Below are 12509 nucleotides of genomic sequence, written 5' to 3'. Positions count from 1 at the left end.
AAAATAACTACTTTCTGACTTATAACATCAGAGATTAGATTTGGTTGTTTGTGAACTTCACATAAATGGAATGAATATTATTGGGTCCAACTCCTCTCACTCATGACAATCTGGAGATTAATTTTCAGTATTGGGTATAAGTGTAGTATGGTCATTTTCATGGCTATAAGACATTCCATTGTGCAGACATAACACTTACCCATTTTACTGTTGATTTACATTTGGATAATTTTCAGTTTGGCGATATTATAAATACTTATGAAATGGTCATTCTATATATGTCTCTGATATGCATGTGCATATATTTCTGATAGTAATGTACTTAGGAGTGAAATGGTCAAGTCCATAGAGTACTTATATTCAACTTTAGTATATAATGCCAGCCAGTTTTCCAGAGTGGTGACTCCATTTTCTATTACTGTATAATAAACACTCAAATCCTAGTGGCTCAAAACAACAATTATTTTATTTCTTACAAATTTGTGAATTGGGTGAATTGTTCTGCTAGACTCACCTGCTACCCTCACGTAGCTACTACCTTCTACTGGTGAATAGCTGGAGGTCGAGGACACAAGGTGGACTCATCCACATCTATGGGGTCTTGGTGGTGATTGTTGGAAGACAATCTCTTTACATGGAATTTTCATCATTCAGTGGTCTAGCCTGACCTTTATAGATGCTCGACTCCAAAAGCACAAGTCTCCATTCAGGAGACTTAAACAACCCTGGGTCATATTTGCTGATGTATCATTGTCAAGTCACAAGACCAAGCCTGTATTTAATGTGGAGGGGACTACACAAGGGCATAAGTACCAGGAGACATCTCCCGGTGCCATCAATATCAAAATCAAAGCCTACCCTAGTGGTTGTACTAAATTTACTCAGAAGCAATGTCTGAGCATTCCAGTTGCTCCATATATTAGTCTACATTTGCAATCATCAGTATTGTTAATTTAAGCCATTGTGGTAGGTGTGCACAACAATATCCTAGTGATGCTCACTTGATTTCTCTTATGATTTATGATACTAGACCCTTTTCTAATGTTTATGATCATTTGGATATCTTCTTTTTGCAGAGTCTAAGTATCATACCCTTTTTTCTATTGAGCACCTATCTTTATAGAAGTTACTTATATAGTTATTTATATATTTATATATGGTCATTTATCATTTATATATGTCTTCTCACATGCGTGCTTTGCCTTTTTCCTCTATTAATGGTGTCTTTTGATAAACAACTTAATTTTATATAGTCAAATCTGTCAGTCTTTACAATTATGTTTAGAACATTTTGTGTCCTAAAAAGAACTTTCCCTAACCTCAAACACTTGAAAATATTTTTCCATATTATTTTCTAGAGACTTTATTGTTTTCCCTTTTATTTTGAATTCCACAATCTTGCTGACTTGCTTTTTGTGTATGGTATGAGGTAGAAGTCATTTCCTTGTTTTTCCTTATGGGTATTCATTGACCCAGGACCATTCATTTAAAAACTTATCATTTCTGCCTGTAACAGTTTTAAATGTTCCCTGGCTTGCCCTTCTGCTCCTGGTTGGGACATAACGCTTAACCATAAGCCTGAGATAATATTTTAAATGGGCATCCACTATAGCTTTAGCATAACAATTTGTTCACTCCACACTCGCCTTTCTTATTCCCACTGATTCTAATCTTCCCGTTTAGTACTTTATTATGTAAAACTCTCTCTTCAACTGAAGAGTATGTCCCATTTCAGGTAAAGATTAATTTTATTCATATTTATATTATATTGGTATATATTTGTATATATGCCCAGATGGAAACTCAGAGACAGAGAATGGAATGAAGAGCAAAGAAAGGAATTCCACTGAATTCTGTTGAGTTCTATTAAATATCCATAGAACACTGCACTCAACATTTGTAGGGTACATAATCCTTTAAACTGAACAAATAACATTTAGGTCGACATATTTCTTACCTCCTGACTCTTTTTCCTCCTGGGACAGTGGGGATAATAATTACCCATATCATAAAGCATTATTATGAGTCTCAAATTATATATGTAAAGAGTTTGGCCTGTGAAGCAATTGATAAATAAGAAACATTACTGTTATTATTGTTCACTCAGCAAACACAGAGGTATTAAGTGAGGTGGTTGATAGCATGGGTTCTGGAGAAAACTTTTGGGGTTCAAATCATACTTAGTGCCTTGTGATTTTAACAAATTATTAAACCTCTCTAATATTGTGGTAAAAGTATTTGTAAAAAGACTCAGAGGGGCTAATCTCTAAAGAAGTTATCACTGGGTATGAATCAAGTGTGCAAAAAAAATGGAATCTATCCTCATTATTTTTTATTATTTATTGAGCACTAAGTGCCAGTACTTGGGTTAGGTAAAGAGAATTCCAAAATGTATGACATAGTCATTCCCTCAAAGAAGTTACAGTCCTCACTCTCTAAACATGAGTAACCAGCTGCATTGTGACTCAGTCTAACTTGACCTAGAAAATTATTATATTAGGTTTTCTCATCCTAATGCTTTTCAAACTGGCCCCAAATTTTAATTGATCCAATGGACCTTTCTTTCATTTTTATTATACGCAGTCTCTAAGATGTCTTCTAATAATAGAAGTTAAAGCTCCCAGTTGAAATTTACTCTTTGTTATCTAGATTGCAAATATTTTTTCTCAGTTGTTTCCTTTATAACTTTGTTTATGTTTTCTTTTGTCCTAACAGCATTTTATTTTTTTAATTAATTTTTATTGGAGTATAAGTGCTTTACAATGTTAGTTGCTACTGTAGAACAAAATGAAACAGCAATGCATATACATCTATCCCCTCTTTTTTGGATTTCCGTCCCATTTAGGTCACCACAGTGCATTCAGTAGAGTTCCCTGTGCTATACAGTATGTTCTCATTAGTTGTCTATTTTATACATAGTATCAATAGTGTATATGTGTCAATCCCAATCTCCCAATTCCTCCCACCCACCCTCCCTTTCCCCCTTGGTATCCATACATTTGTTCTCTACATCTGTGTAAAGGTCTATAAAGAAACATGTAAACCAATAAAGAAGACAAACAAGTGGAAAAATAGATTAATGATATGAATATAACTGTCATATTCATATAACTTTACTGATAATTAAATAACAAATCAAAACTGTAATTATTATTTCTTAAGTATTTCCAAATTTAAAAAACATCAGTCAAATGTCAAACACAAATAAATACCAACAAATTGTCAAATATTAAAATAGCTATTATAATTTTAAAAAAATAAAGTTTCCAGTTGAGAAATCACGTCAAACTCTCTCACTAGCATAGCTCTCAGTGATTCCTCTGCTGAGTGATTGCCTTGGACTCTCAGTTTCATTTCAGTCTATTTCTTTGCAGATGTTGCCTGCTAGTTTTGATTTTTATCATTGGGTCTCAGAAGAAAATCTGGAAAGTCTCAGGACATAGGAGGAATAAAGTCAAATCCAAATTGCTAGTGAGAGAGAAAAGTGAAACCAGTGAAGCTAAACTCTGATAAAATACAAAGAGGATAACACTACTAACTTTCCAATTGAAGCAGCTTTCTTCTCACCTCTAAAGGATCTCTCCACCAGCTAAAATTGAGGCTGGGTGGGAAGAGATTTATAAGAGCCAGTAAATGTTCTCTAAAACGACCAGCCCAAGACAGGCTGCAGCTGAGCCTGATCTGGCAAATGAGTTCCTATAAAAGTCGGATTTGGGGCAGCAGGCTGTCCTTTAAGTGTCCACTGCTGCAGCTTGCAACTCTGTGTCGAATTAGGTTCCAGCAGAGGTGGAGTCTAAACTGAGAACCAGGAATGTTTCAACATTATTTCTTTCTTGACACTTTCTTAAAGTACCTTATATATATATATATATATATATATATATTTTTTGCAGTACGTGGGCCTCTCACTGTTGTGGCCTCTCCCGTTACGGAGAACAGGCGCCGGACGTGCAGGCTCAGCGGCCGTGGCTCACAGGCCCAGCCGCTCTGCGGCATGCGGGATCTTCCCAGACCGGGCAATGAACCCGTGTCCCCTGCATCGGCAGGCGGACTCTCAACCACTGCGCCACCAGGGAAGCCCAGTACCTTATCTTTGATAAAACCCACTTAATAAAGCTCAGACTTCACTTCTTTCATTATTGCAAACTTTTCTAGTGCTAGGTAAATAGAAGTTGGGGTCTACAAAAAAGGCAACACGTTATTGTAATTTGGGAGCTTATGAAATCTTTGTGCAGCCACTTTTTCTGAGACAATCACTGATTGATTCCCCTTTTATAAAAGTGCTATGCCTCATGTTATAAAATCGGACAGACTATCTTCTTGTGGCAGCCCCGTTGTTGTAAAAGGAAACAGGTCCTGATCATAGGAAAAAAGGCTTTTTGTTGGCCATCATCCCTTGAAGCGGTGGGAAGCAAGAGAGCAGGCAAGACTGGCTTCTTATTAGATCTAAGCCCTCAGCCAGAGCAAGTCAGAAGTAATCAACCATAGTGGAAGTGGAAGTGCTTTCTTACAGGATAAGAATAAAAACTGGCATGCCTGTAGTCTGCATTTGCTGGTATCTCAAAAAGTTAACAAATGTTTTATCATGAACACTTCAAGTTACAGGGATTGAGACGTTGAAGTTAAAAAGATAATGATAGGGCATTACTAAAAGAAGACTTTTATTTCTTTTAACTTTATAAAATTATCAAAACTATCAAATTATCAAGCCCTGGTTAAAGAGGTCATGATTAAAATCATGTGAATAGATTGGTTCAAGATGGCAGAGTAGAAGGACATGCTCTCACTCCCTCTTGTGAGAGCACTGGAATCACAACTAACTGCTGACCAGTCATCAAGAGGAGGACACTGGAACTCACCAAAAGAGATACCCCACATCCAAAGACAAAGGAGAAGCCACAATAAGATTGTAGGAGGGGTACAATCACAATAAAATGAAATCCCATAACTGCTGGGTGGGTGACTCTCAAACTGGAGAACACTTATACCACAGAAGTCCACCTACTGGAGGGAGTGAAGGTTCTGAGCCCCACGTCAGGCTTCCCAACCTGGGGTCTGGCAACAGGAGGAGGAATTCCTAGAGATTCAGACTTTGAAGGCTAGTGGGATTTGATTGCAGGACTTTGACAGGACTGGGGGAAACAGAGGCTCCACTCTTGGAGGGCACACACAAAGTAGTGTACGTATTGGGACCCAGGGGAAGGAGTGGTAACCCCATAGGAGACTGAACCAGACCTACCCATTGGTGTTGGAGGGTCTCCTGCAGTGGCGGCTGGCTGGGGGTGGTGGGGTCACTGTGGCTCACCGTGAGGACAAGGACACTGGCAGCAGAAGTTCTGGGAAGTACTCCTTGACGTGAGCCCTCCCAGAGTCCGCCATTAGCCCCACCAAAGAGCCAGGTAGGCTCCAGTGTTGGGTTGCCTCAGGCCAAACAACCACCAGGGAGGGAAGCCAGCCCCACCCATCACCAGACAAGGGGAGTAAAGTTTTACTGAGCTCTGCTCACCAGAGCAACACTCAGCTCTAACCACCACCAGTCACTCTCATCAGGAAACTTGCACAAGCCTCTTAGATAGCCTCATCCACCAGACGGCAGACAGCAGAAGGAAGAAGACCTACAATCCTGCAGCCTGTGGAACAAAAACCACATTCACAGAAAGATAGACAAGATGAAAAGGCAGAGGGCTATGTACCAGATGAAGGAACAAGATAAAACTCCAGAAAAACAACTAAATGAAGTGGAGATAGGCAACCTTCCAGAAAAAGAATTCAGAATAATGATAGTGAAGATGATCCAGGACATTGGAAAAAGAATGGAGGCAAAGATCAAGAAGATGCAAGAAATGTTTAACAAAGATCTAGAAGAATTAAAAAACAAACAAACAGAGATGAACAATATAATAACTGAAATGAAAAATACACTGGAAGGAATCAATAGCAGAATAACTGAGGCAGAAGAACGGATAAGTGACCTCGAAGACAGAATGGTGGAATTCACTGCTGCGGAACAGAATAAAGAAAAAAGAATGAAAAGAAATGAAGACAGCCTAAGAGACCACTGGGACAACATTAAATGCAACAACATTCGCATTATAGTGTTCCCAAAAGGAGAAGAGAGAAAGGACCTGAGAAAATATTTGAAGAGAGCATAGCGGAAAACTTCCCTAACATGGGAAAGGAAATAGCCACCCAAGTCCAGGAAGTGCAGAGAGTCCCATGCAGCATAAACCCAAGGAGAAACACACTGAAACACATAGTGATCAAATTGGCAAAAATTAAAGACAAAGACAAATTATTGAAAGCAGCAAGGGAAAAATGACATATAACATACGAGGGAACTCCCATAAGGTTAACAGCTGATTACCCAGCAGAAACTACAAAACAGAAGGAAGTAGCATGACATATTTAAAGTGATGAAAGGTAAGAACCTACAACCAAGATTACTTTACCCAGCAAGGATCTCATTCAGATTCGATGGAGAGATCAAAAGCTTTACAGACAAGCAAAAGCTAAGAGAATTCAGCACCACCAAACCAGCTTTACAGCAAATGCTAAAGGAACTTCTCTAAGTGGGAAACACAAGAGAAGAAAAGGACCTAAAAAACAAACCCATAACAATTAAGAAAATGGTAATAGGAACATACATATTGATAATTACCTTAAACATGAATGGATTAAATGCTCCTACCAAAAGACACAGGCTCACTGAATGGATAAAAAAACAAGACCCATATATATGCTGTCTACAAGAGACCCACTTCAGACCTAGGGACACATACAGACTGAAAGTGAAGGGATGGAAAAAGATATTCCATACAAATGGAAATCAAAAGAAAGCTGGAGTAGCAATACTCATATCAGACAAAATAGACTTTAAAATAAAGAATGTTACAAGAGACAAGGAAGGGCACTACATCATGATCAAGGGATCAAACCAAGAAGAAGATACAACAATTATAAATATATATGCACCCAACATAGGGACACCTCAATACATAAGGCAACTGCTAACAGCTATAAAAGAGGAAAATGACAGTAACACAATAATAGTGAGGGACTTTAACACTTCACTTACACCAATGGACAGATCATCCAAACAGAAAATTAATAAGGAAACACAAGCTTTAAATGACACAATAGAACAGATACATTTAATTTATATTTATAAGACATTCCATCCAAAAACAGCAGATTACACTTTCTCCTCAAGTCTGTATGGAACATTCTCCAAGATAGATCACATCTTGGGTCACAAATCAAACCTCAGTAAATTTAAGAAAATTGAAATCATATCAAGCATCTTTTCTGACCACAATGCTCTGAGATTAGAAATCAGTTACAGGAAAAAATGTAAAAAATACAAACACATGGAGTCTAAACACTACATTACTAAATAACCAAGAGGTCACTGAAGAAATCAAAGTGGAAATCAAAAAATACCTAGAGGCAAATGAAAATGAAAACACGACGATCCAAAACCTATGGGATTCAGCAAAAGCAGTTTCTCTAAGAGGGAAGTTTATAACAATACAAGCCTACCTCAAGAAACAAGAAAAATCTCAAATAAACTATCAAACCTTACACCTAAAGGAGCTAGAGAAAAAATAATAAACAAAACCCAAAGTTAGCAGAAGGAAAGAAATAGAGATCAGAGCAGAAATAAATGAAATAGAAACAAAGAATACAATAGCAAAGATCAATAAAACAAAAAGCTGGTTCTTTGAGAAGATAAACAAAATTGATAAGCCGTTAGCCAGAGTCATCAAGAAAAAGAGGGAGAGGACTCAAATCAATAAAATTAGAAATGAAAAAGAAGAAGTTACAACAGATACCACGGAAATACAAAGCATCCTAAGAGACTACTACAAGCAACTCCATGTCAATAAAATGGACAACCTGGAAGAAATGGACAAATTCTTAGAAAGGTATAACCTTCCAAGACTGAACCAGGAAGAAATAGAAAATATGAACAGAACAATCACAAGTAATGAAATTGAAACAGTGATTAAAAATCTTCCAACAAACTAAAGTCCAGGACCAGAGGGCTTCACAGGTGAATTCTATCAAACCTTTAGAGAAGAGCTAACACCCATCCTTCTCAAACTCTTCCAAAGAATTTCAGAGGAAGGAACACTCCCATACTCATTCTATGAGGCCACCATCACCCTGATACCAAAAGCAGACAAAGATACTACAAAAAAAGAAAATTACAGACCAATATCACTGATGAACATAGATGCAAAAATCCTCAACAAAATAATAGCAAACAGAATCCAACAACACATTAAAAGGATCATACACCATGATCAAGTGGGATTTATCCCAGGGATGGAAGGATTCTTCAATATATGCAAATCAATCAATGTGATACACCATATTAACAAATTGAAGAATAACAACTATATGATCATCTCAACAGATTTAGAAAAAGCTTTTGACAAAATTCAACACCAATTTATGATAAAAACTCTCCAGAAAGTGGACATAGAGGGAACCTACCTCAACATCATAAAGGCCATATACAACAAACCCACAGCAAACATCATTCTCAATGGTGAAAAACTGAAAGCATTTCCTCTAAGATCAGGAATGAGACAAGGATGTCCACTCTCACCACTATTATTCAACATAGTTTTGGAAGTCCTAGCCACAGCAATCAGAGAAGAAAAGGAAATAAAAGGAATACAAATTGGAAAAGAAGAAGCAAAACTGTCACTGTTTGCAGATGACATGATACTATACACAGAGAATCCTAAAGATGTCACCAGAAAACTACAAGAGCTAATCAATGAATTTGGTAAAGTTGCAGGATACAAAATTAATGCACAGAAATCTCTTGCATTCCTATACACTAATGATGAAAAATCTGAAAGAGAAATTAAGGAAAGACTCCCATTTACCATTGCAACAAAAAGAATAAAATACCTAGGCATAAACCTACCTAGGGAGACAAAAGACCTGTACACAGAAAACTATAAGACACTGATGAAAGAAATTAAAGATGATACTAACAGATGGAGAGATATACCTGTTCTTGGACTGGAAGAATCAATATTGTGAAAATGACTATACTACCCAAAGCAGTCTACAGATTCAATGCAATCTCTATCAAATTACCAATGGCATTTTTTACAGAACTAGAACAAGAAATCTTAAAATTTGTATGGAGACACAAAAGACTCTGAATAGCCAAAGCAGTCTTGAGGGAAAAAAACAGAGCTGGAGGAATCAGACTCCCTGACTTCAGACTATACTACAAAGCTACAGTAATCAAGACCATATGGTACTGGCACAAAAGCAGAAATATAGATCAATGGAACAGGATATAAAGCCCAGAGATAAACCCACACACCTATGGTCAACTAATCTATGACAAAGGAGGCAAGGATATACAATGGAGAGAAGACAGTCTATTCAACAAGTGATGCTGGGAAAACTGGACAGCTACATGTAAAGAATGAAATTAGAACACACAAAAATAAACTCAAAATGGTTTCGAGACCTAAATGTAAATCCAGACACTATAAGACTCTTAGAGGAAAGCATAGGAAGAACACTCTTTGACATAAATCACAGCAAGATTTTTTTTGATCCACCTCCTAGAGTAATGGAAATAAAAATAAACAAATGGGACCTAATGAAACTTAAAAGTTTTTGCAAAGGAAACTTCAAACAAGATGAAAAGACTCCCTTCAGAATGGGAGAAAATATTTGCAAGCAAAGCAACAGACAAGGGATTAATCTCCAAAATATATAAACAGCCCTTGCAGCTCAATATTAAAAAAACAAACAATCCAATCCAAAAATGGGCAGAAGACCTAAATAGACATTTCTCCAAAGAAGACATACAGATGGCCAAGCACATGAAAAGCTGCTCAACATCACTAATTATTAGAGAAATGCAAATCAAAACCACAATGAGGTATCACTTCACACCAGTTAGAATGGGCATCATCAGAAAATCTACAAACAGTAAATGCTGGAGTGGGTGTGGAGAAAAGGGAACCCTCTTGCACTGTTGGTGGGAATGTAAACTGATACAGCCACTATGGAGAACAGTATGGAGGGTCCTTAACAAACTACATATAGAATTGCCATATAACCCAACAATCCCACTACTCGGCATATACCCAGAGAAAACCATGATTCAAAAAGACACATGCATCCCAATGATCATTTCAGCATTCTTTACAATAGCCAGGTCATGGAAGCAACCTAAGTATCCACTGACAAACGAATGCATAAAGAAGATGTGATACATATACAATGGAATATTACTCAGCCATAAAAGGGAACGAAATTGGGTCATTTGTAGAGACATGGATGGATCTAGAGACTGTCATACAGAGTGAAGTAAATCAGAAAGAGAAAAACAAATATCATATATTAACACATATATGTGGAACCTAGAAAAATGGTACAGATGAACTGATTTGCAGGGCAGGAATTGAGACACAGATGTAGAGAACAAACGTATGGACACCAAGGGGGGAATGCGGCAGGGTGGGGTGTGTGTGTGATGAATTGAGTGATTGGGACTTACATGTATACACTAATATGTATAAAATGGATAACTAATAAGAACCTGCTGTATAAAAAAATAAAATAAAATTCATATATTAAAAAATTCAAATAAATAAATAAAATCATGTGAATAAACATATAGAGCAGAGTTCAGAGAGAAAACAAGCTTTGATTTATAAGATAATGTTTCATAGTGGTAGCTTCATTACCTGAGATCATTAAAAGCAATATGCAAGTTGCTATATGTGGAGATAATAAGGAATCAATCTTTAAACACAAAGAAGTCAAAATATGATAACATAATTGAGTAAATATATAAACAGAGTGTTGATCAAAATTTCAGAAACTGTGACTTGACTGAAAATAAGTGGTGTTTATCTGAAGTTTCTTAGGACTTCAGCCTGGGAGACACAGATTCAAGAAGCATTTAAATTATGTTCCTCCTGACTACAAAATAGAAGTTTATAAAATTCAAAACTGTAACACCATAGTTATTTACATGAGTTCTTTGTCAAGAATTATAATTGGCTCTGACAAAAAGTAAGGACCTTTGTTAAGCAACAATGGTTGGGGTCTGAAATGGTTGTATAGTTCCAAGGGGACGCCTTGAGGCATAAAGTTGCAGCTGGCAGATGTTATCCCAAATACAGCTGTTGGTGTCCTGATACGGTTCAGAGAAAATTCAGGTTCTCCGTGGTGCAGGGATTTGTCTGAGACTAGATCCTCAATGGCCACCCGACTCCAGTTTTGTTATGTCTGAACTATGATTACTCCATTACAATTTCAATTTGTCATCAAGAGTCAGATTCAGATTAGAGATATCAGCCTTGGGTGAAAAACCTGTGAAAGCAGATGCAGATCAAGGATTAAGAACCAGTGAGTGAGTAGACAGGATGGGCTGTGGGAGCTGCAGGGGTGCCTGCCTGTGAGAGGAAGAAGCCACTGGGGAACCTGAGTCCCAGACTGTGCACAGGAACAGACTTGGGAGAGACCAGGTCCAGGACTGGGTTAGGATGGTGTGTGTTCCACATTACATAAATAAGTTTGACACAACATACTCCAGATGCAGGCTGCCTATTGTATATGCCTGAGCTCAGACAGCTCAGGGTGTTCAGTCCAAGGATGGAAATGTGAAGGTGAAAAGCTTTGAAAGGAAATTTTGTAATGAAGTCAGAAGATGTGAGACACAGAGGGAAAGAATCTCCATTTTCTGGAAATGTGATACAAGATGAGCTGGTAGAAATGCAGTCTAGTATACCCTTCTTCTGGAAAAGAATTTGGCAACATATAACAAAAGTATATACTCTTATCTTTTGACTGAGCAACCCCATTTCTAGGAATCTATTCAGAAGAAACAGTTGCAACAATATGAAAAATATACACAAAGTTAGCAGGGTTATTCATTGCAGCATTGTAACTGAAAAAAATTGGAAGCAATCTAAATGCCCCCACATAGGAGAGTGGTTAAATAAACTATGGTATATGCACTTAATGGAGTAGGCACCTGTCAAAAAGAATGAGAAAGCTTTTTATGAAGTGATATAGAGTGATTTCCATATATCTATACCATGTGATCTTTCCTGTTAGAAAATGTGAATAAGAAAATATATCTGCTCATTTATGAAAAGGATAACTAGGAAGTAGCAACCAGAAACTAATGAGATTGGGTACTTATTCACAGAGGATGGGTGAGAATAGGGGAGTAAGAATAGAAAGGTAGGATGGGAATGGAGTGGTCAGATGAAGAAGTGACATTTCTCTGAGTACACCTTTTTGGAAAGCTCTGACTCTTAGACCCATGTAATGTTTTACATACTCAAAAAATAAACACATACTTAAAATTAACCAAGACTTGGGGGAGGCCTAAATGAAACATAAACGGTAACAAATGAAAGTGACTGCATTACAAATGAATAACTATGCTGAAGAGGATGAGAAAGGAAAGAACAAATCTAAGAATTTTGGAATACAGTGTTTTGACTATA

The sequence above is a fragment of the Lipotes vexillifer genome, unplaced genomic scaffold (genome assembly GCF_000442215.2).
Source record: "Lipotes vexillifer unplaced genomic scaffold, Lipotes_vexillifer_v1.1 scaffold490, whole genome shotgun sequence".
Taxonomy (NCBI): Eukaryota; Metazoa; Chordata; class Mammalia; order Artiodactyla; family Lipotidae; genus Lipotes; species Lipotes vexillifer.
This window is presented reverse-complemented; position numbering follows the sequence as displayed.